This window comes from Columba livia, chromosome 1 (assembly GCF_036013475.1).
Source record: "Columba livia isolate bColLiv1 breed racing homer chromosome 1, bColLiv1.pat.W.v2, whole genome shotgun sequence".
In the NCBI taxonomy this organism is placed as follows: domain Eukaryota; kingdom Metazoa; phylum Chordata; class Aves; order Columbiformes; family Columbidae; genus Columba; species Columba livia.
The window spans coordinates 16695518-16722613 of NC_088602.1; the positions used below are offsets into that span (position 1 = coordinate 16695518).

Genomic DNA, 27096 nt, shown 5'->3' on the forward strand with positions numbered 1-27096 from the left:
AGACTGCTGTAGTGAATTTAGATGGTATGTGCCTGAAGAAACTAAGTGATTTAGCAGGAATCTTGTAATCTTTAGTCCTACACAGTTTCTTAAAAGTGTGTTTATAGAGAAAAATAAAATTTTTCAGCTCCAAGAGAAAAAATAAACAAAAACAACTTCAAAATGAAACACTTATTTTTAGTTCGAGATGTTTATTTTCTCCCAAAGGAAATATCTGCAATGAGTCATTCCAGCAGCTGGTACTAAGGCTGGGTTAGTCACATGCCTATGACATGAGCCTAAACACAAAATGTTGTTGAAGGAACTGAAACTAGAAGTCCATAAAATATATAAAGGTCCATGACCAGTAGACATAATCTATTCAAATCACCTCCACCTTATAATCTTTTATACATGTGCCTGTGCTTTTAACCAGTGCTTCCTGCATCTGTACTGTTAGCTGGGCATTTCATCAACCTGAATTAAGCTTAGCTTACTAACAGCAGCTCTGACTAGTTCTTACACTTAGCAATATGTATTATCCTGTAAACTGCATGTGCCACTCATCCCAGCAAGTATAGCAGTGTCTGTCTTTTCTGCATGTCTTCAATGAGCAGCATTTCTCTTTGGCATTAGATTGCAAAGCCACTTTTCCTTTCCAGGTTTGGAAATTCATTGGTCTTCTAATGAGCTCAGAAAACTGAAAATATTATGGATTGCTCCCTGTAAGTGCTTCCAGACTACTCATACAAGCTAAGAGAAGCAGGCTGATTGCAAAGAGCAGAGTTGCTTACTATGCACAAGTAGCTGAGAAGTCAAATCCCTGATGGTGAGTCAAATTCTGTCCTTCCGACAAAATGACTGTAATTAAGTACAGTTGTTGGATGCTAAGTGAGATTTTTACCGCTCTTCGATAACTTTGCCAGCACTTTTTGCATTTAACCTAGGCCCAGTGCCTGGTCAGGAACGATCAGGGCTGCCATGACTCTCATCACACTGCCCCAGTTTAAATTATGTGGGGCAGCCTGATCCACAGCAGAGACCCCTGAGTATTCTCACATATGTCCTGTGCGTGGCTGAGCTGGCAATGCTGCTGTTTATACACACCAACAGCCAGGGATTAGTTATACACAACTGCGAACTCAAGAAACTGAACAGTTGGTAATGTTTATTTAAAATGCTGAAATTGTTGCAAATGATGACAGATCGCAGCCAGACAATGATGTGTGATGTCTCTGTGACCCTGCTCCACAAGAAAAAAACATTAAATCGCTGGGGAAATAATTTTAATTCTAGCGACAAGAGGAGTGGCTGTTTACAGGACTGCAGTTGGTCAGCAAAGTTATCTGTTAGGCTGTTCTAAAAGGGAAAAAAAAATAGTCAAGGATTCATTATTTGCATTTATTTCATCCCTTCAGTTCAGCAAATGATGTTATTTTTATTAGGATGTGCTTATTAGCACAAGTCCAAAATAACCTAGTTTATTACAGCTATTAAGTGGAGTGAAACACTAGACAAAATGCATTCATATTTCAAATTGAAAGACAATTTCACTACTATGTTTTCTCCACGAGCCCATGCCGTTTACGCTTTATCTTATCCATGTTAAAACTTTGTTAAACTCAAAAATTGTAGTTATACTTTCTAGTAAAACAGATAGAGAGACTTATGTGCACATGTATTTATTATAAACTTCATCTACTTGAATTCTGATTATTGCCATCAATTTATTGAGTTGTACACAACTTTCCTCAAGAGCTTAATCTTTCTCTCTCTCTCTCTATATATATATATATGTATATTTTAGCAAGCTCTCTTGCAAATAAGAAATAAGAATCACTGAAATAATTCTTTGTATACATTTCAGACATCACATATATATTCTCTTTTAGACAGAATTTAAGAAAGCGCATTCTGCCTCGCTACTGGGACAGTGTGCACATGCTCAGTTGCAGAAACTCACTTGACAGGTGGTAACTTGTTAAGGTTTTAAGAAGTATTCGTGAGTGATGTGTCAGAGTCCAAAACCTCTGACTCTCTCTCAGATTTGGCGGTGGTAAAAACAACGGTTCTGAGTTGGCCAGAAACCCGTCAAGCTTAGATGAGTTCTTTTTCTGCACTATTTCTAAACTATTTTCTTTCTCCCACCATATTTTCCCCTTTCCTGTTGAAATGAACACCAGCTCAGGGAAGTAACTTTGTTTTATATATTATAATGTTACATTTCCACATCCCTGATGCATTCATTATCTTCAACAACATCTCCCAGGTTTATGTTAAGCTATTTGAGTACTGAGAAGAAAGAATAAGGAGTGTGTGTTGGTGATTGTCATTGGTCCTACTCTACCTAGGTAATATGCTAAGATTTCTTCACAGTATCACAGTATGTTTGGGATTGGAAGGGACCTCAAAAGATCATCTAGTCCAATCCCCCTGCTGGAGCAGGAACGCCTAGGTGAGGTCGCACAGGAGCATGTCCAGGCGGGTTTTGAATGTCTTCAGAGAAGGAGACTCCACAACCTCCCTGGGCAGCCTGTTCCAGTGCTCTGTCACCCTCACTGAGAAGTTTCTTCCCAAATTTAAGTGGAACCTCTTGTGTTCCAGCTTGATCCCATTACCCCTTGTCCTGTCATTGTTTGCCACCAAGAAGAGCCTGACTCCATACTCGTGGCACTCACCCTTTATATATTTATAAGCATTAATAAGGTCACCCCTCAGTCTCCTCTTCTCCAAACTAAAGAGACCCAGCTCCCTCAGCCTTTCTTCATAAGGGAGGTGCTCCACTCCCTTAATCATCTTTGTTGCCCTAATTTCTTACAGCACTGGAAAATGACACATGTTTAGTTACACACAAGCATATGTTTTTCTTTTATAAGTAATTTGGAAATGCAATTCACCTTTGTTATGCACTAAAAGTCATCTGTACAGACAAAGTATAGAATTGTTATATCAACGTATAGGTAAACTTGACAGCCTTCCACGTGCAATCCTGCTAATTCTTCATAGCAGCTTTGCACCATTTAATACGATTCTGGCTAAAAGACAACCAGACTACAGAATACATGTGAAACCAAGGATGGTATGACATAGTAGTCTGGTTTGTTCAACATCAACCCAGTTTTCAAACTGGATTCATCTTTTGTCTGCTCTTATGTTTCTGTTGATTACTTGTGCTAATATGAGTTAAAGCAGCATGGGTCCTCAATACCACAGTCTTTCAAATGAGCCATTGGCAGATGGGTGATAATATAACAGCAAATTCTGCAGTCGTTAGTGATCAGCTGTAGCTCCAACACGGCCTATCAATTCAGAACCAGCTTGACTAGCATGCAGGATATAGTAATGTGATGGGTTGATCCTGGCTGGCAGCTAAGTATCTTCAGAGTTGCTCACTGACTGCCCACCCCTCCATGGGATTGGGGAGACAGTAGGAAGAGCAAGAGTGAGAATACTTGTAGATCAAGATAAAGGCAGTGTAAAAGTAAAGGAACTACAAAAACATACCAACAAATAATAACAATAATTTGCAACAATAATTGATGCAAAGGCAACCGCTCTGAACAGTAGCTGCCATGGAAGACAACCCTCTCACACCTTTTTTTGTATTGCTGACTATGACATCTTATGATATGGAATATCATACGGTCAGCTGTCCCACCTGTGTCCTCTTTCAAATTCTTGCCCACCTCCAAACTTAGTGTTGGTGGGGGTAAAATGACAAACAGAGAAGGCCTCAATGCTGTGTAAGTACAGTTCAGCAACAAATAGAACATTTATGTGTTATCAACACTGTTTTAGTCACAGATCAAAACCACAGCCCCGTTTGGGCTGCTGTAAAGAAAATTAACTCTATGCCAGCCAAATCTAGTAGAAGTAAGCAGAGTGCTTAGTGCCAAATCTTTTGGAAATAGACATAGATTCAGCTGGTGGAGGGACTGCAGAACTTGATCTTAGAAAAGGAGGTGTAGCTCATTTCTTGGAGACCATGACTATAGTTTGCTATCTTTCTGTTAATTATGTAGACTGACAGCTGCTCAGAGTGCTTGGCACCACCTGGCAGGCTCCTCACATGTGGAGAATAGCTTGTGTGTCCTGGGGAGTAGAAGAGAAACAGCAGGAGCTGGTTCGTGCTCAAGTCTGCACATGCAGTGAGGTTAGGAGACAGTTGTGTTGTGCACTTGGTTTCACGAACTAGAAAACATTACTATATTTTGTGGCACAGATGTAGTCTAAAACAACCTTTCATCTCCTATAAGACTGGGAGTGAATCAACATCTTATGTAGGACTTGGAGCTGGAAGATAGTCTTATTCACAGCTGAACTTGAATGGGATGCCTTCATCCACAGGGCATTTAACCACCCAAATACTTTCAGTGACCTAAAGACAGGTATTAACACTAGCATCTGGGTGAAGTGTAATTCTAAGTTTTGTAAATAGGAAAAGGTAAAGGAAATTCACAGACTTGAAGAATCAATGTAGTGTTCTTAGATCTTGTTTAATGTCTTCTCTTATAGCTTGACCCAGCCCTGTCTTTCATTAGCAGCTCTGCAGACCTGTATTCACTTGCACTGACTTTCATTTCACGAAGTATGAGCTGTTCCTGCAGCAACTGTGACATAACTGTTATGAATGTGGGATTGTACAATATATTCTGTTAACAGAGAGAGGAATTATATTTCACTGGAAGCGTTGGAGGAAATCTGCCTCATCCCTTTGTACTATTTCTACACAGCAGTCGACAGAGAACCACACTTTGTGTTCATGAAAGCACTGCATCGCTTCCTGAATTGCTCCTTACATGCGTAATCTGAATGCAAATCACAACTCTGTGTTCATTATAGGTACTATAAAATAGCAGTAAGTGCTGAAATTTACAGCTGACTGAATTTGCTATAAATGATGTGTGCTTTATTGCCTGTTAATGCACAGTTGCTGCAGTAAACTTTGCAGTCTTGTTATTTTATAAGGTTTTACTGTGCATATTAGAACAGCATGCTCACACAGGCACAGTTAAGAATGAGTTGCAGTTTCCATTACAAACCTCTGTTTTCAGTCATAAAGACTCACTTGCTGCTGTAATATAGCACATGAATATGTACACTTTTTTCTTTTGAAGCACCCAGATTGGCTAATTCCAAATAATTTATCTATGAATACAAGAGAGTGGGAGGATTTGTTGGAATTTGGATTAATTTTCAGTCTTGTATATAAAAATGCAAGTGGTTCTAATTTAAACAAGGAAAACAGTTGTTGACAGGAGCTGTTCCAGTTTAGTTAAACGAATTCTTTTCCACTCTGTTTTCCCAGAGAGTAACGGGGGCCTACATGATGTGAGCTCATAATGACCTGATGTAAACCTGTATTTCAAATGAGTAAGTCCAGTTGGTCAGTAGGGCCTTAAAGAAGTGTACAGGATCAGTTTTCCTATGTCCTTGAGACAGATGTTTCCTAGAAGCTGGATAAGTTTTTATGAATGCTCTATAAGGAAGAAATCCAGATATTATTTTTTAATAATCACGTTGCATTCATGTTTCATTTTGCCTCTAGAGATTTCGTTGAGCTATAGAAATAAGGGTACTGGAGGTGCTGCTCTCTGTACTTATTCTCTAGAATGGAGGATATAGGTACCAAGCAGGCAAAATACATGGTATTAGCTAGTGACTCAATATCAGAGGAAGGATGAATGTAGATTATTGGGCAATACTTGGGTTTTAGGCTAGTCTCTCTCTTTTGATTGTTTGTTGTTTTTTTACTTCCTACCACAGGCTCAAGTACTTCCAAAGAAGCTCTAAATGTCAGAATTTCTTAATCAGTAGATCTAAATGTGGCTGCTATAGCTCTGGAATACTACAGAGATATGCACCTGTGACCCATTCTTAGTAAAAATTCAGGGAAAGTATGCTGGGAAAAGGAGAGGAGTGGGCAAGGATGGAGGTCCATGCTCCAAGATACGTTAAAATGCAAGTATTTTGGGGAGGATTTAGGCTTACACAAATCCCTCATGCTTCCTGGTTCTGTGTTGTTTGGAGATACAGGAATTTTTTTTTGCAAACTGGAAGCACTCTGTGAGATTCCTCAGCAATCTGTTGAAGTTACAGTTTCACCATGGGCAGCACTAAGGTGAAATAGGGCATAGTTTTCCACTCAGAGAGGAACAGAGGGTAAAAATGGAAAATAAGTAAGGTAATGCACTTGTCCATGAAATTATGTACCAGCAAAATGGATAGAAGTTCATGTGCTCAGCTTCAGCATCTTCCCAAAATGTTAGTGACATTTATGGAAGACAAATTAGGTGCTAGTGCATGTGTCAAAACTTTCGTCTGGGCAATTCTGTTCGTATATGTTAAGAAATGGTGAAAGTGATTAATCTGTAAAAATATTTGCTATCTGAGAACACTTCAGGCAAAAATGAGGCACTGGTCACATTCCCCATGCCTGCTGCCTATCTGCTGTGTCACAGCAAGGACTTCTCTTTCCTCTGCAAAATACCCTGGAAGCAACACAGTGAGGTGAAATTGCTTGATTGCTCGAAAGATAGTGGGACATATAGGTGCACATAAATTGCAAAAACCTCCTATCAAGGTCATTGTTTCAAGGGCCAAATGTTTCCTGAACTGAGAGAGACAACGGTGGCACAGCCCTTGCAGATCTCCACCCTTGCCCAGGGTCTGCATGCTAAGCTGCGAGGTGGCCCTTCAATCTGCAACCTCATGCTGCATCAGCAAGTGTTCATTAAAAAGGACATGTCTTGCTTCATGAGAAAATCCCCTGCATCATCTTCTGTGTAAGTCAGCTTCCCTTGGACTTCCCCTGAGTTTTTGCATTATGTTTCTGGGAGCTGCTGACAGGCCCTCAGGCAGAGTTAAGCTGAGCTGAGGACAGCTGAAAAAAGAGGCAGTTTCCATCTGCACAGACTTTTTATTGTATTTCAACTTTGCTCTAAATACTTTTCCCTTTCAAAAAGGATGAAGTAAGCAATGCTTTGCAGTGACGGGCACATCTTCAAAATAGGCATTTGCTGACAAAGGCAAGTTTTTCAGCATCCACATCACAGGCTGACCCACAGAAGGAGGTGTGGGTAGTAACAAAGGAGGCTACAACTCGTGTTCCGATTTCACCTCTTCATCCTACCTTTGATACCTACCACTGGAGCTGGTGGATCAAGTGAGGACAGAGGAAACTCTGTGGTGCCATTAGCTGAGTAAGTGCAGGGTAGGCAGCACGGATAGGGGCAGAGGCAAACAGCAGCCGTATACCCCTAATTGTGCCACCATTCCCTCTCCCCCAGTACTAAGCGGGACTCAGAAACAGTTCATATGGAGCCACTGAATGACGCAGGCATTTTCCATTAGACATCTCTCCCTGTCAGGAGAGGAAGAAAGAGCCAATCTCTTCCTACACAGCTGATCCACTTCCGATGACATCTTCAGTAATCAAAAGTGGCACACAAGTCATGAGATTAGTAAAATTTCTTGCCCTTTCCAGTTGTTTCATATATAACAAGATTAGGAGCAGTGATAGTCTTCATGGCACTTGAGATCCGTGTGGAACTTATTTTCCAGCTACCTCAATTGTGATCTGGCAATGACAATAATAACATTGTTAATGTAGCAGCAGTACTGTAGCCGTGAAGGTCTAAGAATGGAAACAGTGCAAGGTCTGGTGAGAGTGGTTAGAGCTGTTATCAGACCTACTAGATGCATCTAGAAATACAGATAAGCTTCCAAGCATGCAAGACTCGATAACCACATACAGATATCTGTTTTCTCCATCTATGAATAAGCCTAACAAAAATTAAAGGGAGTTCACTGTGTAACCCTTGTCCTTTCAAACAGAGGTTTAATAAGGACACTGTAGTTTGGCTCAGATAGGCAGCAAGCTAGAGAAAAAAAATGCTTGAGGATGAGTGTGTTTTCTGCTGTGCACTCTGGGGTAACCCCTCAGTGAACGTTGCTCTCTGCACAGAAATAATCCGTGTAGGAGATGCTGAACTCCCCTCCAGCACAGCTCTGAAAACAGTGATACTGCCTTTGGTGCTTATGCTTTGGGATCATTTTCAGCAGGTCTTGATGTACATATCCATGTCTCTGGCTCTCCTCCTGCCTACCCCAAGCTGCAGGGTGGACGGGGGTAGCCCAGCACACAGTTCTGTATTGTGCAGCCCAACAGATTCTAGTTTCAAGCTATCTCCATAGCTGTGATCTCTGCAACACATATTTGTCTAAATTCAGTTGCCATCACTTCTTCTAAGGCACTTCCACAGGACTCAGATGTGGTCCCGTGTGGAAATCTCATGCTTAAATCTGTTTCACGCTCAACACCAGCATGAACACAGGATCTTGTGGGTACTTTGTGCAACAGAAACATGTGATTTCACTGTGTGCCTTATGATATCTGTTTGCAATGAAACAGTGTAAAAAATATGTTGTTGTAGAAAAGCAACTCTTGGAAGTATTGTATAAATCCTGTAGATGCAAACTATCTCTTCCAAAAAGCCCAAATGAGTTAAACTTACTTTAACTTCTCTGTCCAAGATAAATTACTTCAATGATTAAACACAGCTCAGGAGACACTTTATACATGGTACTACTAAACTATCAGTTGCAGACAAGTCAGCATGGACTGAAGGGGAAGTAAGATCCAGATTGGAAAAGGGATGAAAAAATACCAAGGGAGTATAATCACAGTGACACAGGAGAAAAGTGAGTAAATTAAAAGTAACAAGGGAAGTACAAATTGCAAAGAGGAACTGCCGCATAATGCCTGCATTTTTAAACCATCCGAATTTTAGCTCTAGCTGAATCTAATCTGGCAGTTCTAGTCTGGCAGGACATGGCTTTTCAAGAACACTGGGAAAGTAAAAGCCTGAGGAATAAGTTTGAGGAATAACATGTTACTTGATCTGGGATTAAGCAAAACATTTAGTCAGGGTGGGTTCACACAGGGTGGGCAGCAGTACCTGCAATTATGAGGGGTCTAGAGTAACATAACAGGCATCTGTTCTGTTGTTGTTTTTCCTTTTATTTCACTTTTGTGGGCATCAGTGTTATTTTTGTTTGATTTGTCTTTTCACATATATTTTCATATATATATATGTATATATATATGTACATATATATATACACACACAGGAATTCTTATATATTTTTATATTTTCTCCTGCTCTGTTGGCTTAAATTGTACTCTGCTGAAAATATCACACAATGAATTCTGCCAAATTGGAAGGGGTTGTCCCCACTCACCTCTGCCCTAATCTACCATTTCTAGCTTGCCAGGTCTGAAGTGATGGAGCTCCTGTAGGTGAGAGTTTAAGAAATATAGAGACTTCCTGACTGAAAACATAGACAAAGTATAAAATGTTTCTCTAGCTTTACAGATAAATATGAACTAAAATCTAGATCCAAACACCCTTCAATTTTGAGAACATTCAGTCCTTGAATTAAATTGACAGATTTACGTGAAGTTTTTCTCAGACAGAAGGAGACACTTTAGGCTCAAAGAGATATTGCTGCACAGATTGTGGCTTCCGATCTACACAGGAGCTGAGCCAGAAGCTTTCAGGATTTCCATTTAGGACTTTCCTGAGTGCATGCTCCCTAAAAGCTACTTTAGGTGCCTGAGTTTTTTTTGGCATTTCTGGCCATCAGATAGATCTGAAAAGCTTATGCACTCTCCTTTCAGCCAAAAGAATTGCTCAAAAATTGCTGGTAACAGTAGATTCTTATCTTTTATATAGGCCAGTCACTGAAAAGGAAAATGTAATTTCTGGCAAGTTTGTGGCAGGAGGAAACATGCTGTTTATCCAGTTTAGAATGCTTTTCACAATTAGTAAGAGTATAACTTAGGTAAACTTTTCATTTAGTTATGGGAGGCGTGTTATAAACAGACATTATAAAAAAGGAAAGAAAACTTACAACACTGAAAGTCTGGAAAAATGCTTCCTAAATGTAAAATTCATTAAGCTGCGGTAAAATGTCCCAAGAGCAGCAATGGTCAGCTGCTCAGCTCTCTGGACAAATAAAAGTAGTCTGGACAAAATATTGCAAAATACACTTTAGGGAACAATTCTGTAGCGGTCAGGAAAATGATGTTTTTCATCTCCGTGTTCTATTACAGTATAGTCGTTTGAAGCAAACTTGTGTATTTAACATCTGGCTCGTGAGTCTGAGAAATCTGTTACAAAATCTATGTAGTCATTAAAATGTATACAGAAGTATAATGGAATCTAAATTTAAAAGTGAAGGAAACCCAAAAAGACTTCGGTACAAAATATATCTGTGTGCAATGTTAAAGTCTTGGTCATCTATGACTTCTGTGGTAATTTCAAGAAGCTTCTGGTGTTTTGTTGGGGAATCATTTCCAGCAACCATTTGGAAAGCTTTAATAACTAATAGCAAATTCACACTGCAACCAGCCTAAACCAACGTCTTTTTAATGTCCTGTTGTCTTTTTAATTGGCACCTTTAGAGGTGCAAACCAAACAGAAGGAAATAGTTAAACGTCACTCAGGTTTACATCTTTTTCAAGGCACCTAGTATAACAAATTACTAGTGTTTGTGCAAATGAGGTTATTGGTTAGTGTGGGCATGACTGCCTTGGTTGTAGTAATGGTGAGAATGATCCTTAATTGCATTTGAGCTGGCGTGAGTAGGGTTTTGAGTTGGTTGCCTGTCTGGCAAGCGGGTTGTCTGTCCTTTTTACAACCATCCTATTTCATCGAAGCTGCTCCATTAGGTTCTGGTCATAATTGATGGACTTTGGGGTCCCCATAGCCCTGGGTTTGAAAACCATGGTTCTGTGAACAATAAACTCCCAATCAATCCAGAACCTGTATGGGATTTGCTACTCCAGCTAGATCCCTACAGTCAATGGGGCCTGATGGGATTAATCCAAAGGTGCTTAAAGAGCTGGCTGATGTCATAGCAAGACCTCTCTCTGTGATTTTTCAACATTCCTGGGAATCTGTCGAGGTCCCAGATGACTGGAAGCTGCCAAACATTGTCCCAATCTACAAGAAGGGCAACAGGGATGACCCTGGTGACTACAGGCCTGTCAGCCTCACTTCTGTTCCTGGCAAAATAATGGAGAACATTGTTCTGGGAGTTATTGGAAAATAACTGAATGACAATGCAGTCATTGGTCCCAGTCAGCACGGGTTCATGAGGGGAAAGTCTTGCTTGTCAAACTTAACTTTGTTCTATGACAAGGTTACCCACCTAAGTTCACCAAGGGAAGCCTGTTGATGTGATCTTTTTGGTTTTCAGCAAAGCCTTTGATACTGTCTCTCACACTATCCTCCTGGACAAGATGTCCAGCACACAGCTGGATAAACATGCAGTGCAGTAGGTGAGTGATTGGCTGACAGGCCGGGCTGAAAGGGTTCTAGTATGGGGTTATGTTGAGCTGGTGACCAGTCACTTGTGGGGTTCTGCAGGGACCTATCTTAGGGTCAGCACTCTTCAATGTCTTCATAAATGACTTTGACACAGGACTTGAGGGTTTGCTTAGTAAGTTTGCTGATGGCACTAAATTGGAGAGAGTTGTTGACACTCTCAAGGGCAGAGAGGCCCTGCAGAGGGATCTGGACAAATTGGAGAACTGGGCAATCACCAGCCACATGAAGTTCAACAAGGGCAAGTGCTGGATTTTGCAGCTGGGACACGGCAACCCTGGCTGTACATACAGACTGGGAGACAAGATGTTGGAAAGCAGCTCCACAGAGAGGGATATGGAGGTTCGGGTTGAAGGCAAGTTGAACATGAGCCAACAGTGTGCCCTGACAGCCAAGAGGGAAACCATGTCCTGGGTGCATCCAGCACAGCATTGCCAGCTGGGCAAAAGAGGTGATTGTTCTGCTCTGCTCTGCAGTGGTGTGGCTTCACCTGGAGCACTGTGATGATGCAGGAGAATAAAGATATAAAGCAGCTCAAGAGTGTCCCAAGGAGGGCCACAAAGTTGATGAAGGGTTTGGAGGGGAACCTGTATGAGGAGTCGCTAAAGTCACTTGATTTGTTCAGTCTGGAGAAGAGGAAACTGAGGGGATACTTCATCATGGCCTACATCCTCCTCACAAGAGGAGGAGGTGGGGCAGGCACCGAACTCTTCTCTTTGACAACCAGTGATGGAACCCAAGGGAATGGCAGGAAGATGTGCCAAGGGAAGTTTAAGTTGGACGTTAGCAAAATGTTCTTCACCCAGAGGGTGGTAGAGCACTAGAACAGGCTCCCCAGGGAGGTAATCGTGGCCTCAAGCCTGTCGGTATTCAAGAAGAGACTGGACAACACCCTCAGATACCTGGTGTGAATTGTGGAGTTGTCATATACATGGACAAGAGTGGAACTTGATGATCCTTGAGGGTCCTTCCCAACGCAGGACATTCTGTGATTCTATGATAACCTTAAATTGGCTGTGTGGAGGCCCCCCTGCATGGTAATAGCTGTTCTACAGAAGTTATCACCAAATTACACCAGCAAAACTCCCATGAACATGGCATGCTTGCTTACACTTGATATGTTTCTCCCAAGAAATTTGGAAATTATGTCTTGAAGTGCATTAAGGCCCCCTTCACTGCACTGATTGCTTTTCTGCATTCTGTAATGGAGTGTGTGGCTCTGTTGGGCAAACACCTCTCACAGACACCTAATCCTGGTGTCTACATTTTGCATCAAGTCTCAGTATTATCGTGTCTCAGTTTTACATTGACTGTGTTCAGGCTAAGGAAAAGAAGTTCCTTCCTGGCAGCAAACAATGCAGACAGAGCTGAGCTAGGTTCTCTTCTTCTGGTGGTGCCTCCATGGAGACTGAAACTCAGCAACTCAGGCCATGTGTAATACCCTCTGTTGTCAGTAAGTCTTATACATATGAGTGACAGGTTCATTACCTCCCAGTTATAGGGTCCTGGAGGGCTTGTCTCAGTGATGCATAAGGAGGAGCAGCTCTCAGTGATGCATAAGGAGGAACAGGAACCACAACATACATATTCATAGAGTTTTAGACTATGCAGGGCTCTTGGGGGTAAGAATAGCCAGACATCCCTTTTTTGCTGCTGTCAGCAGTAGCTATCCAGTAACCTAGTGATTTTTTACAATAATGAGATCAAGGAAGAACTGAGTTACCTGATAGTTCAGTCAGAGATGTCACATATTTAATTAAAATAATAGTCCCCAACTTTTTCTACATGACAAATGGAGTGAAAACAACCAAAGTTGCCACTGCGACGCCTTGCTCTATCATGCTGCAATGGCAAATGCCTTGCTCAGTCATGCTGAAATGGCACATATGCCTTGCTCAAGATTGAGGCTTATTAAAGTAATTCTTACAAGAAGCTTTACCCCATTCAATTTTAACCACTGGGGCATTAAGGAAGTCTAAAGCTTGCTGTCTTTTAGGTTCAGCTTTTGACAAGTTCAATTTCTGTTTCATTTAAGTACATTACTGTTTCATCTAAGTACATTTAATAATATTTGGAGTCATTTGGTGCCTCCCAACAGCTGCTGTGGAAGAGCTAGCTGCAGCTCCTGTGGCCTGTTTTTGTTTTCCATTCGGGCTTTTGATGCAGCTCAAGATTCAACTCTTATTCTTTCTGTCAAATGCTATATTTTCTTCTTGCTTTATCTTCCTCTGGTGCCTCTGGAAAGTAGTATAATTCTGACACCAATAGTTGTTATAAATAATATAGTTCCTGCTCTGGGGAATGAAGACTCGATGAAGGGAGGCATTGTACATTGAAAAGAACAGGAATGCAGCAGATCTGTCATGCAAGACCCCTTGCCCCAGGTGAGCTACAGTGGAAATTCACTCAGCCTTAGTTTGCCTTTGGCTTCTGTGCTTCAGTTGGGAAAAGATAATGGATTTTAGACTATTCTTCAGGCTTTAGGACATATCAGACTCGAGTACTTTGTGATATATATCCATGATAATCCTATGTATTTATCATAGATCTTGGCAAAAAGACTCTTGGGGCCTTTTTTGTTTTATAAAGTGTGCAAGGACACACAAAGGGTTCCTTAAAATCTGAACTGCAAATCTGGCCTCTTAATTTTTAGGTGTAATTCTCAGTGTCAGGGAACTTTTGGGGCTCATTTTGGGCTTACTGTCTGTCATAATTTAACGAGGAAAACTCGTCTCTTCTTCCTTATGGCACCTAAACAATAAGTTTGTTATCATTTCAATGCCCACGTTGAGGATTAGTCTTAGTTTTCAGTTTCTCCCATTTGTACACTTGACCTCTGGCTTGAGGAGTCAGTAGCAGGATGCATCTCCTTTTATGCTGTAGTTCATTACATTAACCATTTTTATGAATTCATTCTGTGTACTTGTTCCCAGAGACACTGTGGTGGACGTATCCATTTCTAGAAGTAAGCAGTGACAAGGATTTCCATCCGGAGAATAATGAAAAAGTTGCTTCAGTTGAACCTAAAGTTTGACTCACAAGGAAACAGAATTTTGCCATACCTTGAACTTCTAAAGTGAAAAATTAAAGATGATTTAAAATAGGACTGAAGATGATTTTCAATGGCTTCTGCATTTGTCAGACATCTAATTATCAATTACTTTTCTCTGGTGAAGTTTTAGGCCTCTGGCTGGTCTTTAGTGCCTTTGAAAACCTATTCATGCCTAGTCCTGTGTTGTACACGCCATCTGGAAACAATTCTGATTATCCCAGAGATGCTTTCTTTAGGATAACCTAAATGCAGCCATTTAAAAGGCACTTGGCTCCAATGAGCACTCACTGGTAGCCAATTTCTGTAAAGCCTTAAAGGCAGGGGTGAATTCTACATGAAAACCCATATAAAACAGAGCACTGCTGTTTGAATAGTCAAACCATCAAGGTTATTACTTTGAAGAAGCAATGTAAGTTGGCACTACAGTGTGTCAGAGCAAGGTTAAGTGAGCTGACAACTGCAGGCCTATTTAATTAACTAAATGACCTGTCAATCACAAAGAATAACAGTCCCAAATAATAGGTTTATAAACCTTGCAATATAGTTCCATGGATTCTAGTGTTGTCTTATTTTCATTATGCAGAACTGGAGATTTCCACTGAGGAATCGATTCTCAGCAGGACAGTGGTTACAAGCTCCTGTCCATTTAGGGGAAAAAATAGCCAGGTGCTAAGAATAGGTTTGACACTTAAGAGATAGATTCAGTATCATCAGTTCCAAGTGTACAGGTTGAGGAAGGTGATTCTGCTCCTCTACTCTGATCTCATGAGACCCAACCTGGGATACTGCATCCATATCTGAGGGCCACAACATAAGAAGAACATGGACATATTGGACTGAGTCCAGAGGAGGGCCAGAAAAATCATCAGAGGGCTAGAGCACCTCTCCTCTGAAGATAGGATGAGAAAGCTGGGATTGTTCAGCCTGAAGAAAAGAAGGCTCTGCAGAGACCTTATAGCAGTCTTCCAGTACCTAGGGGAGGTCTACAAGAAAGCTGGAGAGGGACTTTTTACAAGGGTGTATAGTGATAGGACAAAGGGTAATGGTTTTAAACTGAAAGAGGGCACATATCGATTAGATATAAGAGAGAAGATTTTCATTACGAGGGTGGTGAGACACTGGAACCAGTTGCCTAGAGAAGTTGTGAATGCCCCATCCCTGGAAGTGTTCAAAGCCAGGATGGATGGGGCTCTGAGTAACGTGATCTAGTGGAAGGTGTCCCTGCTCACGACCAGGATGTTAGAACCAGATGATCTTTAAGGTCCTTTCCAAACCAAACCATTCCACGATTCTTTCCCATGATATGAATTTTTTATCAGTAGACAGCAGCAGAAGACAAGATTTTGATTCCCAATTTATTCAGTTAGCCACTAAGTTTTCCAACCTTTAATGTTTCAAGACTCCAACACTCTCACTAATTAGGACTCCCTTCTTCCTCCAGCTGTTAATGGGCACAAACATGGCCAATTAGAAATATGTTTAGTCAGAGCACTGCCAGATTCCTTCTTCATATAACAGCTATTACCCTAGGGGACAAATTATGTCTTCAATTGCATACACTCATCTTGTTCACCAGAGACTTGACAGTCCATCCATCAGAGGGAAAACATGTATTGCAATTAGCTGCACAGGTTACATATTTATTATTTTTTAAACTTTTCTTTATTTTGCATATATGAATATACATGTGTATTTTTTAAAATTTTGGAATTGGTTTAAAGTTTGTTCTTTACTCTAGTGGTGCTCTTTTATTTAAGATACTCTCCTTTATATCTGTGCACAAGCCTACAAGGAACCTTGAAGAAACCCACTGTCTTCACTGGAACAGGCTGCCCATGGGGGTTGTGGAGTCTCCTTCTCTGGAGACATTCAAAAACCTGCCTGGGCACATTCCTATGTAACCTCATCTGGGTGTTCCTGCTCCGGCAAGGGGATTGGACTGGATGTTCTTTTGAGGTCCCTTCCAGTTTCTAAAATTTTGTGATTCCATGATTCTGTTTCACAGAACACACTCATTTGAACCCAAACTATTCTGTAGTTGCACATCAACCTCAGAATAGTTGTATTTGTTGATGGTTAAAGATTTATAATCTCTCCAGTATGATCATAGGTTGCAGGTTCTCTGCCACAAAATTGTGCACCACCTCATGTGGAGGCGCACACTAAGCTTCATGGCCTGCTTAGACTAAGAGGACAGAGATAACATCCAGATGGCTTGTGGATTATCTTCAGCCCATGATTCCTGCTTGTGTTGTGGTTAAATGGCACTTGCATCAGAAGAAGGTATTTTGGAGGAAGGTATAGGGAGGAGAAAGGAAAGCATCAGGGCTCAGCTGTGGGTGGAGGTGGGAAAGGAGGGCCTGGAGCATTTGTGGCTTGAGGAAAGGTAGACTGGAAGCAGGAGTCATCGTCCCTAAGGTTTGAGGGTGGAGAGGGAAAGACAGGGCTGGCTCAAGTGTGTTTTTCATCTATACACATCTGGGAAAAACCTTTACACCTCTTGTCTAAGTTCCTTCTGCTACTGCTTCACTTGTTACAGACTACAGATTAGGGAGATTTCTAATGCCTTCTCAGAGGAAAGGAATTAAAAAAACAGGGTTGGGAATTTGAATTTCAAGCAAGTCTGAAGGTGATTTCAAAATACCTCACATTAACGTGACAGAGGCTGCTGAAATGACGGTAAACTACCAACCAGTCAACCTAAATCCTACACCTAGTAAAACCTAGAAACCTGAATGTAAATCTCTCAGCCCAAAGAAGGTGAAAAGTAACTAACACTTCACAGGCTTTTAATTGCCATGTTCATTTTTGTCTAGCTTTTGTCCCAGTATTTTCCTAATACTAAACTACTTGTTGTATCACCAAATTCAGCTTCCTAGTCTGTTTGTTATGTTGTCTCTTCAGTGCTGGATCCACAGATAGTTTGAGGGTCACAGCCTCCAGCAGTCCAGGTCAAAGGCAATCATGTTTTAGCTGTGAAGGTGTATCAGCTGAGGCAGCAGCTGTTATACAAACACCCGCTTCCGGAGATATCTGCAACTGGACTCAAGGGGCAACCTCCACAAGATAATATGTTTATGGAGATATAATGGTCCAGAGTCCCACTGGATATCAAACGCCATCTGGGTAACCCCCTCTGTGACTGTTAGCTGAAGGTATAATATGGCTTACAAAGTTATAGCTCAGGAAATAATAGTTTGTGTAATTAGGTGGAAGTAAGAAGATGACATGTACGGTTACTAGGTAATCCTACTCTCCCCTATAGGAATATTCCTGGATTTCTAAACATTGCCTGTCCACAATATTTTCCAAAGTAATAGCTTCAGTAAGAATTTCGTAGAAGTCTCACTGGAACTGTGAAAGCTGTTAAAACTATAGGTTTTCTCGTGATCTACATATTAGACAAGAGGTTTGCATTAACTGACAGGTATATAAAATTGATTCTGCACCTTCAGCCATCTGATTACTTTTAAGATATATTAAAATATAAAATACAGTCCATCCCCATTGCTTCTCCTAGTATGATCTACCAGTACAAAGATGGCCTGGGATGTAGGTAGGACTTTTGTTACCCGGATGGATCAATCAGTGACATTAAATGCAATCCAGAAGAAACTATTCATTGTCTCCAGACAAAGAGGATAGTAGCAGTTCTTCTCTGCTACATGCCTGCAGGAGAGAAATAGATTAGAATTAGTAAATGAGGAAAAACCATGGTCTGAGCTGGTCTGAGCATCTCAGTCCAATGATTAGAAGAGCTTTCTTAAGATGATTTTCTGTGGGCTATGGCCTTTATTGTCATTGTTGCTTGTCAGGAAAAACTACCTGTATTCTGACTGGGAGGGAAAGACAAGTAGGTAAGCAGCAACAGCATTTAAATGCAAAGTGTATATTAGCATAAAGTGTCAGATAGTGAAATACTGCTCTGTTGTTACTGTTGACTATAATCACGGCTGCCATGAATTTGTGGCCTAGCTTGTAAGCTAATATATTAGTTATATTTCTGCCAACACAAGAACACAGTTGATATTCCTTGGAACTAACACATACTATAACTTTGTTTGCTCTTTATGTTTTGCGGAAGTTTCAGTGATTTCAAACAATTTGCATTTGATCTTTTCCGCGCCATGACTTCCATAGATGACCTGAATCTTTCACAGACCAATGTAAAACCATGTTAATATTTGCACATTAGTTCCACAGTTTCCACTTAAGAAATTTTGACATGAGCTGCAAAATGCAAGCCTAACTGCTCATCCGGAACCAGTAGAAACTGCAAAATGGAATAAAAAGTTACCTGGATTTTTCTTAAAACTTTGGATTAGGCCAAAATGGAAACTGTGGAACTCCAGACCTGGGCAGGGCACACAGCAGTTGTAGTGGGTTCCTGCTCCCACTGAATCCTCTGGGAGTTCTTCTGTCTGTTGTGACCCAGACCAGTCAGAAAAAAAGGTGTTTGCACCATATGCATGTGACAGTCTTCTAAATCAGAAGCTCAGCTCAAGGATCAGGTTTCTTTGTTTTCAGTCAGGTCTTAGTTCCCACTGAAGTGGTATCTTAAGATTTCTCATGCCACTTGGCAGCTGCTTTTAAAGTGTCCTGCATTTTTCTTGTAATATGTGAGCAGAAATAGGCTTTTAATTTAATTATCTAAGAAGATTTTTATCTGTGGTTGAAACTAGAAATACTGAAAACTTACGAGAGAGCCTGCTTTTCTAAGATTTCAGACCAACTTCCATGAAAGCAAAAATTTTAGAAGTTCTAGGGAGCTATGTATATTGGGCACAGACTCCACCTTGCCCTGCTTCTGTAAAAAAGTTAAATGTCTAGTCTGAAGTCATTATGTGGCCTTCTTTGATAGCTAACGGAGACAAGGACAGCTTCACATTAGAACAGAGACCTTCCTATATATTGGACAGATTTCATAGCATAGAATAAATGCTATGTCAAAATTCTTGTTTCTCTCTACTCATATCAGTTAGATGATAACTCCCACTAGACATTTAACTATTAAAAGAAATTAATTGTGATTAATACAATCATGGATATTTGCATGTTCTAAGAATTTTTAAAAATCAAGTAGTAAACAAGATTATTTTATATTAATTCTTGATTACTTAGATACTATTTATTTCTCTGAGGATACAACTTGCCATTTCTGGCATGTGAGCATGGAGGCTCTGAAATTTTTTTTTTAAAAAAAAAAAAAGAGTGAAAAACCATTACCTAGCTACATATTTTGTTTTCTTAGTTTGGTCATTCTTATTATAATTTGGAATGAAAAAAAAAAAACATAAAAACTCTTTTCCTTTTTATGTGTTTAATAGCTAAATGATAAAAAAATCAAAATCTATCAGAATCAGATTAAATTCTGTCACTGTAATTAAACTAACCACTTTTGAACAATGCAATCCTCCAGGCTAATACAACCAAAGGCCAATCAATGAATCGATGAATTAACAGTAGTATGAAGTTAAGTCAACAATTTTTCACCAGTGTTGGACAACAGTTAAGATTCACTTAATGAAAATCTACTACATATAAGTGATTCTTACAGATGATTAATTACAGAAATAAAAACTAACGTAACCTGTATGTCTCGAGGTTCCTGTTCAACAAGGGATTTAAACAGTTAACTCTTGATCCTTGCTACAATATAACACAATGCTTTATTTAAGGGTTTCTGGTAGATTTATTTTTTTCCATGTTTATTAAGTTAAAATGACACATGGAGTTGTGAAGTGGTGTCTGCCAAAAATCAGGATGTTCTTGTGCAATTGCTGAATATGCAAGGGCATACATTTGCATCACCACTGATACTTAGGAGAATCAGAACAATATTTCTAGGCAGAGATAATAATATTATTAGATAATCTTGTATAGGTGGAAGAATGTAACAGACTTTCAGGTGGACAAGTCCCTTTCCAGATCTGCAGCAGAAATAGGGAATTTAAAAACTAGTGCTCAGAGTTTACTAAGATGTGTGTTAGAAGAATAGTACCCAAATGAAAGTGCAGTTGGTACTTGTGGAGTTGGAAGGAGGGGAGAATGGGAAAGAGTATATCCCAGTTACTGCCTGGGATTAAAGAAGCATCCATAACTCAAGATCCTATATTTTCCTGTATTCTCAGACCATACTCAATGTAACCGGTAGTGACTTTTTTTCCCTGTGCTCATAGTTCTTATGTATTTATATTATCTCAGAATGTCTTTAAATATTCAGTTCAACAGAAACGATAAAGATATTCTTATGCTCACCAGGTTAAGGGTTGTCTTTCAAGGTAAACAGATTTTATGGAACAGAATTAAACAAAATTCCAAGTAAAATGCTAAGAATTTTCAAAAGAAAATTTGAAACATATATGCACTAGTACTTACCCAATCTATACCCTCCTCTAAATTTAACAATACATAGGATATGCTTAGGACACCTATATAAGACAATAAGAAAGTTATAATTGATTTGAAATAGAACAAGACTAAAGATCACTCAATGAAAGCCAGTGTACTTTACAGGTATCTATGTGTCATATTCCTTTTCAGCTGTTTGAAAACTTTGGAAAGGACACTACAAAGCTGAAAAAGAAAATCATTAAAAGACAATGCAAATTTATTTATCATATATTTTAAGACAGAAAATCTGTGAATAATGTAAAAATAATGAGTGATCTTGTACAGTCTTGTTCAAGGGTACTTAGGCTGTAGTATTGTTGAAGCTTGCAAGTAAAGTTTATTTATCTTCTAATGCTGACAAAATAATTATTCAGGTTTACATTCAGCAGGAATTATTCTCTGAGCAACCCTACCAAAATTAGGCCAGAAATGAATTTCACTAATAATGTTTTGTAAAGAAATCATTCTAATTTGCTGTTACACAGTGCTTGGTATCAAAGGATCTCAAAGTATATGACTGTAAATTAAATTTCATGACCTGTCCCTGTGGAAAACATGCCTAGCATATTCATTTAAAGTTTTATTATATTCATTAAAATCTTGACATCCCTTTTCAGTGTTTCCTTCCCATGGAAAATGCTGAGATGAATTTGGTATGAAGTTTGTTTTCCTTGGTTGTACCTCAGTGAAGTAACTAGGTGACAACTAATAAAGGCTGATGAAATTTTTAGGTGTGGTAGCCCTTAGAATGGAATCCCAAACTATATTTTAGGGCTCAATGAAAACATCCTGAATATGGAAAAACCTAAAATAATTCTCAGCAATACTGGGGCAAAGAATGAGTCTTGTGATCTGGCTTCTTAAGCCCTTTGTTTAAAGCTGCAGGACATATTTATTCCCTCTGTGTGGGATTCACAGTTTCGAGTTTGTCCTGGAAAACAGGTCTGCACCTTCATTTGAAATCCACTTTTAAGCACAGACACTGTGGAGGGAAATAATGTTGCCCTTCTTTTCACTGTTGGTTCTCTTACAAGAGAATTTTGAATTTAGGTCGTTAAATTTCACCCACATGTATTACTAGCCTTTTCTGGACTTTTCCTTAAGACTAAGTAAATGTAACAGATTAAATTGTCCACTTTTTGGAAATAATAGGAAAAACATTTTTTTATTAGCAGGATAGCACAACACCACAACAAATTACCCAGAGGCACTGCACAATTTCCGTCCTTGGAGTTTTCAGGAGTGGGCTAAATGTAGACATGATTGACCTGGTCCGATGTTGGCAACAGACTCACCTCAAGTGATATATATCGGAGTAGGTGGCCTCATGATGTTCCTTCCAAATGACATGGCTATGATTCTGTGAAGTCTTCCCTTTGTAAATATCTGTTATGAGTAGTCTGACAGAAACCAGCAATGCATTGTCAGTGTTATAGCTGATTATGAGTGAATTATGTCAACTCAGCAACCCATCTGTAAACAACCATGCTGATTTGGGGGATTATTATTGCTCTGATTCATTTGAGTTTACCTTGTATTCAGCTTCTCACTAGTTTTTGTCTGCTTAGAATTTTCTTCTGGGCTTTGCATTCTTATTTCTTTACAACTAGAGAGGTAAAGTCAGTGAGTCATGATTTATGAGACACTCAGTGGTACATTTGTAAAAACAAACCAGAAAACTTAACTGACCTAAAGTCTTTGTGATGCTGTCTGCACTGAACAGCAGCATTTCCAGAAAGGCCTATTATGAATGGCACAAGCAAAATCAAACAGAGTTCAATTACAGGAATTAAAACTCTGCTTCTTGGCACTGTGTGTAACCCCAAGGCTTCTATGCAGGGATCAGTAGTCACTACTAGTCACAGCCGTCACTCAAGTGATAGAGTAGTATTTTCTTCTTCTAAGCCTTTAAAAGGGAGTAAAATCACATATAATGTTTCCACTTTGATTGCAGCTGGACAAACACATCAATATAGGACCCTTTTGTCTATATTTTTGCAATTCATTGCTCGTGGAAGGCTTCATTAGGTGTGCAAGACTTTTCAGGCTCTGATGGTGATCAATGATTTGACTACCATTCACAGATCACCATTCTGGCTGAAAATTGAGAGCAGTGAGAGCAGAAAGGTGAAACCAGCTCTTTTTTTTTTTTTTTTTATGATTACAAGCGTGGTCTTATTTGAAGATAAGGCTACTAGGCAGTCGCTGGGAGTTCAAAGCAATCTGAAGATAAGTGGCGATTATATGTGCATACATAAATATATACACCTAAGAAACATAGCACAAAAATGTTTTTAATAGGATCAGAACCACTGGACAGGAAAATTTGGGTTCCATTACTTTCCTACATTGATTTGTTTACTAAAACTTACTGCCTGAGTAACCACAGATTGAGAATAATCCCAGCTAACCACAGGCAACTACTTTCAAACTATTTTCCTTCTATGCTTAATGGGAAGAAAGTTGGCACCATAAAACTGTCTTTCATCCTGTATGTGTCTAAGATGGATGCACGGTTACAGGAGATGAATCCCAAACAGACCCTTCCCAATTCAGATCAGTTTTTATCGATGTCATCATGTTCTTGAGCAATTATTCCAGAAAGTGAATATTCCAGATTCCAAAAATCACGAAATTTAAAAACATGGTGTGGTGTCTTCTGCTTTCTTCTGTACAGTGCCTTACATGATCCTAGTGGATTCTCTGTCTCTCTTCATAAGACTTACACAAGTGTCTCATTCTACATGGATCTACTGTGAACAGATTTTATTCAGCTTAATTTTACAGCATAATTATTTTGTTCCTATTGTTTTTTTGGCTTGCTCTTTCCTGTTTTTTTTGGGAACACTCATTTGAATCCAGATATCAAGTAAGAAGCAGAAGCTGATTTCTGTTGCCAGAAATCGATACCTATTAACTAAGAATTTAAGTATTGATGAGTTCAAAATCTATGCAAATGTTAAGAAGCAATACATCTTGCTATGTACCAAAACAAGAAGTGAAAATAGAAGTTTTTCCTTGGTATTAGTGCAGCTATCACTGAAATTCACTACGTCTGTGTGTATTTAAAGGCAAAAGCTGATCGGTTATGCCTTGCTACATATATTGATCACCATATTAATATTTCTCTATTGATGCACCTAATTCAGACTTCCTAACTGAATTAGTCACTTTGCTCAGTTTTCTAAATAAAAATTCTAAAGAAGAGATGAAATTAAAACCATAGAAAAAATATAATTGAACTTCTCTTCAGTAAAATCAGCCATAAATAATTTGGTGTTGTGGATTAGGATTGAGTGAAGAAAGATGACTTGAAAAATGTATTTCCAGGATCTACTATTGACCATTACTTGTGACCTGAAAGAACACATACAGTTTCAGCTTGTTTCAGCTAGTCAGGAAATATTAGTATGCTTCATGTGTTTAATAATGCTAAATATTTCAGCTTTTTTTTTTTTTCTTTATGTGTGGGGTTTACAATTACTTTTTGATTCATTTTCTTTTTTAATTTCTGTATATCCATACTTTCTTGGACTTTACTTACTGGAAAAGATACAATAATCACGAATGAAACACAATTATGGGAAATATGACTCATGGGAAAATGTACTTAGCAAGATAAGCTTGACTAGAAACATACCATAAGATTAATTTGGCAAAGCTAAAGCAGAATTAGAGCTAAGCTAAATTCTAACTGTTCTGTGCAAAATTTCTTGATTCATTCAAGATAAGCAGTTGCTACGACTCAGTAAAAAATGTATCAGTCCTCTTATGTTTAGAACTTCACTCCTTCCTTGCAATTAGACCTGCTGTTTCGAAGAAAAGGTTTCACATATCTCAGGAACAACATTTATGCTAGAGATGACTGTTTTACTCCTGTGGAAATTGCGTCAGTAGTAGTAAAATTACCTGCCTTCACAATTCAGTTCCCACAAGCTCCACAGTAACTCGGTGCCTTTTAGCAGCTGTATTCTCAGTGTATTCCAGACAACTTTGAACATCCTTCATTTGCTTTGGTGCTCTAGACAATGAAGCTGTTATCACCTCTAAATATATTTCGGGATCAAAGCTGTCCCTTCTCATTTTTGCTACCTTCGTTTGCTCTGTGCCAGAGTGCTGCTATATAGCAGAACAACCCAAGAAACTAGCTTTTCTGTATTTTTATGCTAAATAAAATCTCAAGGAGGGAATTTCAACCCTAGAACTTTCTTAGTCCACATTGCTTTGTTATAAATTCTGCTGGGTCTGTTTTGGACTACTCTGTTTAGCTTATTACAAGGTAATAGCCTGGGAGGTTCAGTTGGCAGTGAATTTCAGGCACTCTTTCTGTAATGTCTGTAAGGAATGGATCTATACCAGGTCTTTCTGTCTCAAAAGTCTTTGCATACTCAAACCCCATGAGGAACACCTTCTCCCAGTGAACACTAGATATACTCTGAATTTCAGGCCCCTCACTTTTGTGTGCAGACCTTACATTATTTCAGATTATTTGAACTGGGGACAAAAAAAAAGAAACTAAGTTTAAACACAAAACAGCAGCTCTGCTGTACAGCCACAGGAGGTCCAGAGGAAATCCCAAACTAAGTACTATGTAGTATGGATGTTAGAATTCTGTATGGTCAGTGGAAGAGCCTGAAGATAACATCTCTCCTTGAAGCCTCTTTCCTCTATCCTGATCAGCTGGAAAACATGCAGACACTGCAGAAGGTCAGCTTGGCTGAACAAGGATTCCCGACGGAGTTCAAGTGCAAAAAGGAAGCTCATGTGGAAGCTTTGCCGGGAGGTGGCTCTCTGTTTACATATATCCAGTTTAGGAGCCCCACTACGTGTTCAGGGGCCTGCAACACAAGATGTATGAAAAGAAGGAGCTGTGCTTATTCACCCTGTACAAGACTAGAGAGAGGATCTGATTGCTCTCTTCATTTACCTGAAGGAAAGATAGAGCCAGACCCTTCTCAGAGATGCATGCTGAAAAGACAAGAATCAACAGTTACAAGTCAAAGTAAAGGGACTTACCACTGGGCACAAAAAACATTCAGACTGAATGTAACAAAGTCCACAGAGGCTGTTAAATCTCCATCACTGGAGATATTCGAAACTGGTCTGAAGAAGACACTTTTACCTACTCCTATAAATGTACAGTTAGTGACTTTAAGCTTGTGTTTGGCTGGTGTGAAAGAAGAATTCATCAGTCTGAAAAAGAGCAAGGACACGAACCAAACTGGGAGAGAAGAAAAGGAATACTTCAGTGCAAGAAACCTCAGACTTCTCCAATAAATGGAAACCTTATCTATGAAACTTAAGCTGTGGATCCTATAATTGGGCTGACTTTCTGTTTACTCCATGAATACGAAAATGGTATGTCAGGGTGGCCATCGCTGTGGTACTGGCACATGATCAAAGAAGCCCCACAGCACTAAGTTTTTGCTGGAGGAAAAGTCAGTAGTGAAACAGGGACTTGGGAGCAAAGAGAAAATAATGGTGCCATTTTCAGTGTGTAAAAAATGTCTGCTCTGGGAAAAGAACAGGCAGGCAAAGCCTGGTGTATATGAAGATTGTTGAGCAATAGTGGGAATGGAGAAACTGTGAAATCATACAATACCAGGCTGGAAAGGACCACAAGGATAATCAGGCCCAACCTTGCTTGGCAAAAGCACGGGCTAGACAAGGTAGGCCAGCACCCTGTCCAGCTGAACCCTAGAAGTGTCCAGTGTTGGGGAATCCATCATTTCCTTGGGCTGATTGTTCTTATCATGAAAAATTTCCCTCTTTTGTCCAATCAGAATCTTCCCAGGATTCACTTGTACCCACTGCTCCATGTCTTTTCCTTGTGACTCCTTGTAAAATGGGATTCTCCATCTTCTTTGTAGCTGCTTTTCAAATACTGGAACATGGTGGTAAGGTCTCCCCTAAGCCTTCTTTTCTCGAGGCTGTACAAGGCCAGTGCTCTCAGCCTTTCCGCATGTGGCAGGTATGTCCAGCCTGTCCAAACCGTTTTTGTGTGGCGGGGACCAAAACTGAACTCAGTATTCCAGGCTGACAAGCACTGAGTGGGACAGTGACTTCTTTGTCTCTGCTGGCAACACCTTTCTAATGCAGCCCAGCATCCCGTTGGCTTTCTTTGCTGCAGCAGCCCACTGTTCACTCATATTGATCTTGTTGCCCATCAGGATCCCCAGGTCCCTTTGCACAGAGCTGCTGCCCAGCCAGGTAGCTCCCAGCCTGTGCTGCACTTCTGGATTCTGTTTTCCCAGGTGCAAAACATTCCACTTGTCCTTT

At 39.8% G+C, this 27096-nt stretch overlaps 1 long non-coding RNA gene across 1 annotated transcript in view; it reads left to right on the top strand.

Annotated features, from left to right (window-relative positions):
* Window positions 1-378: 378 nt before the first annotated feature.
* LOC110358011 (uncharacterized) overlaps window positions 379-27096 on the top strand; it is a 55644-nt gene continuing 28926 nt past the window's right edge. Inside the window, exon 1 of the long non-coding RNA XR_010469315.1 lies at window positions 379-808. This is a non-coding gene — a long non-coding RNA (uncharacterized LOC110358011). The remainder of the gene's footprint in view (window positions 809-27096) is intronic.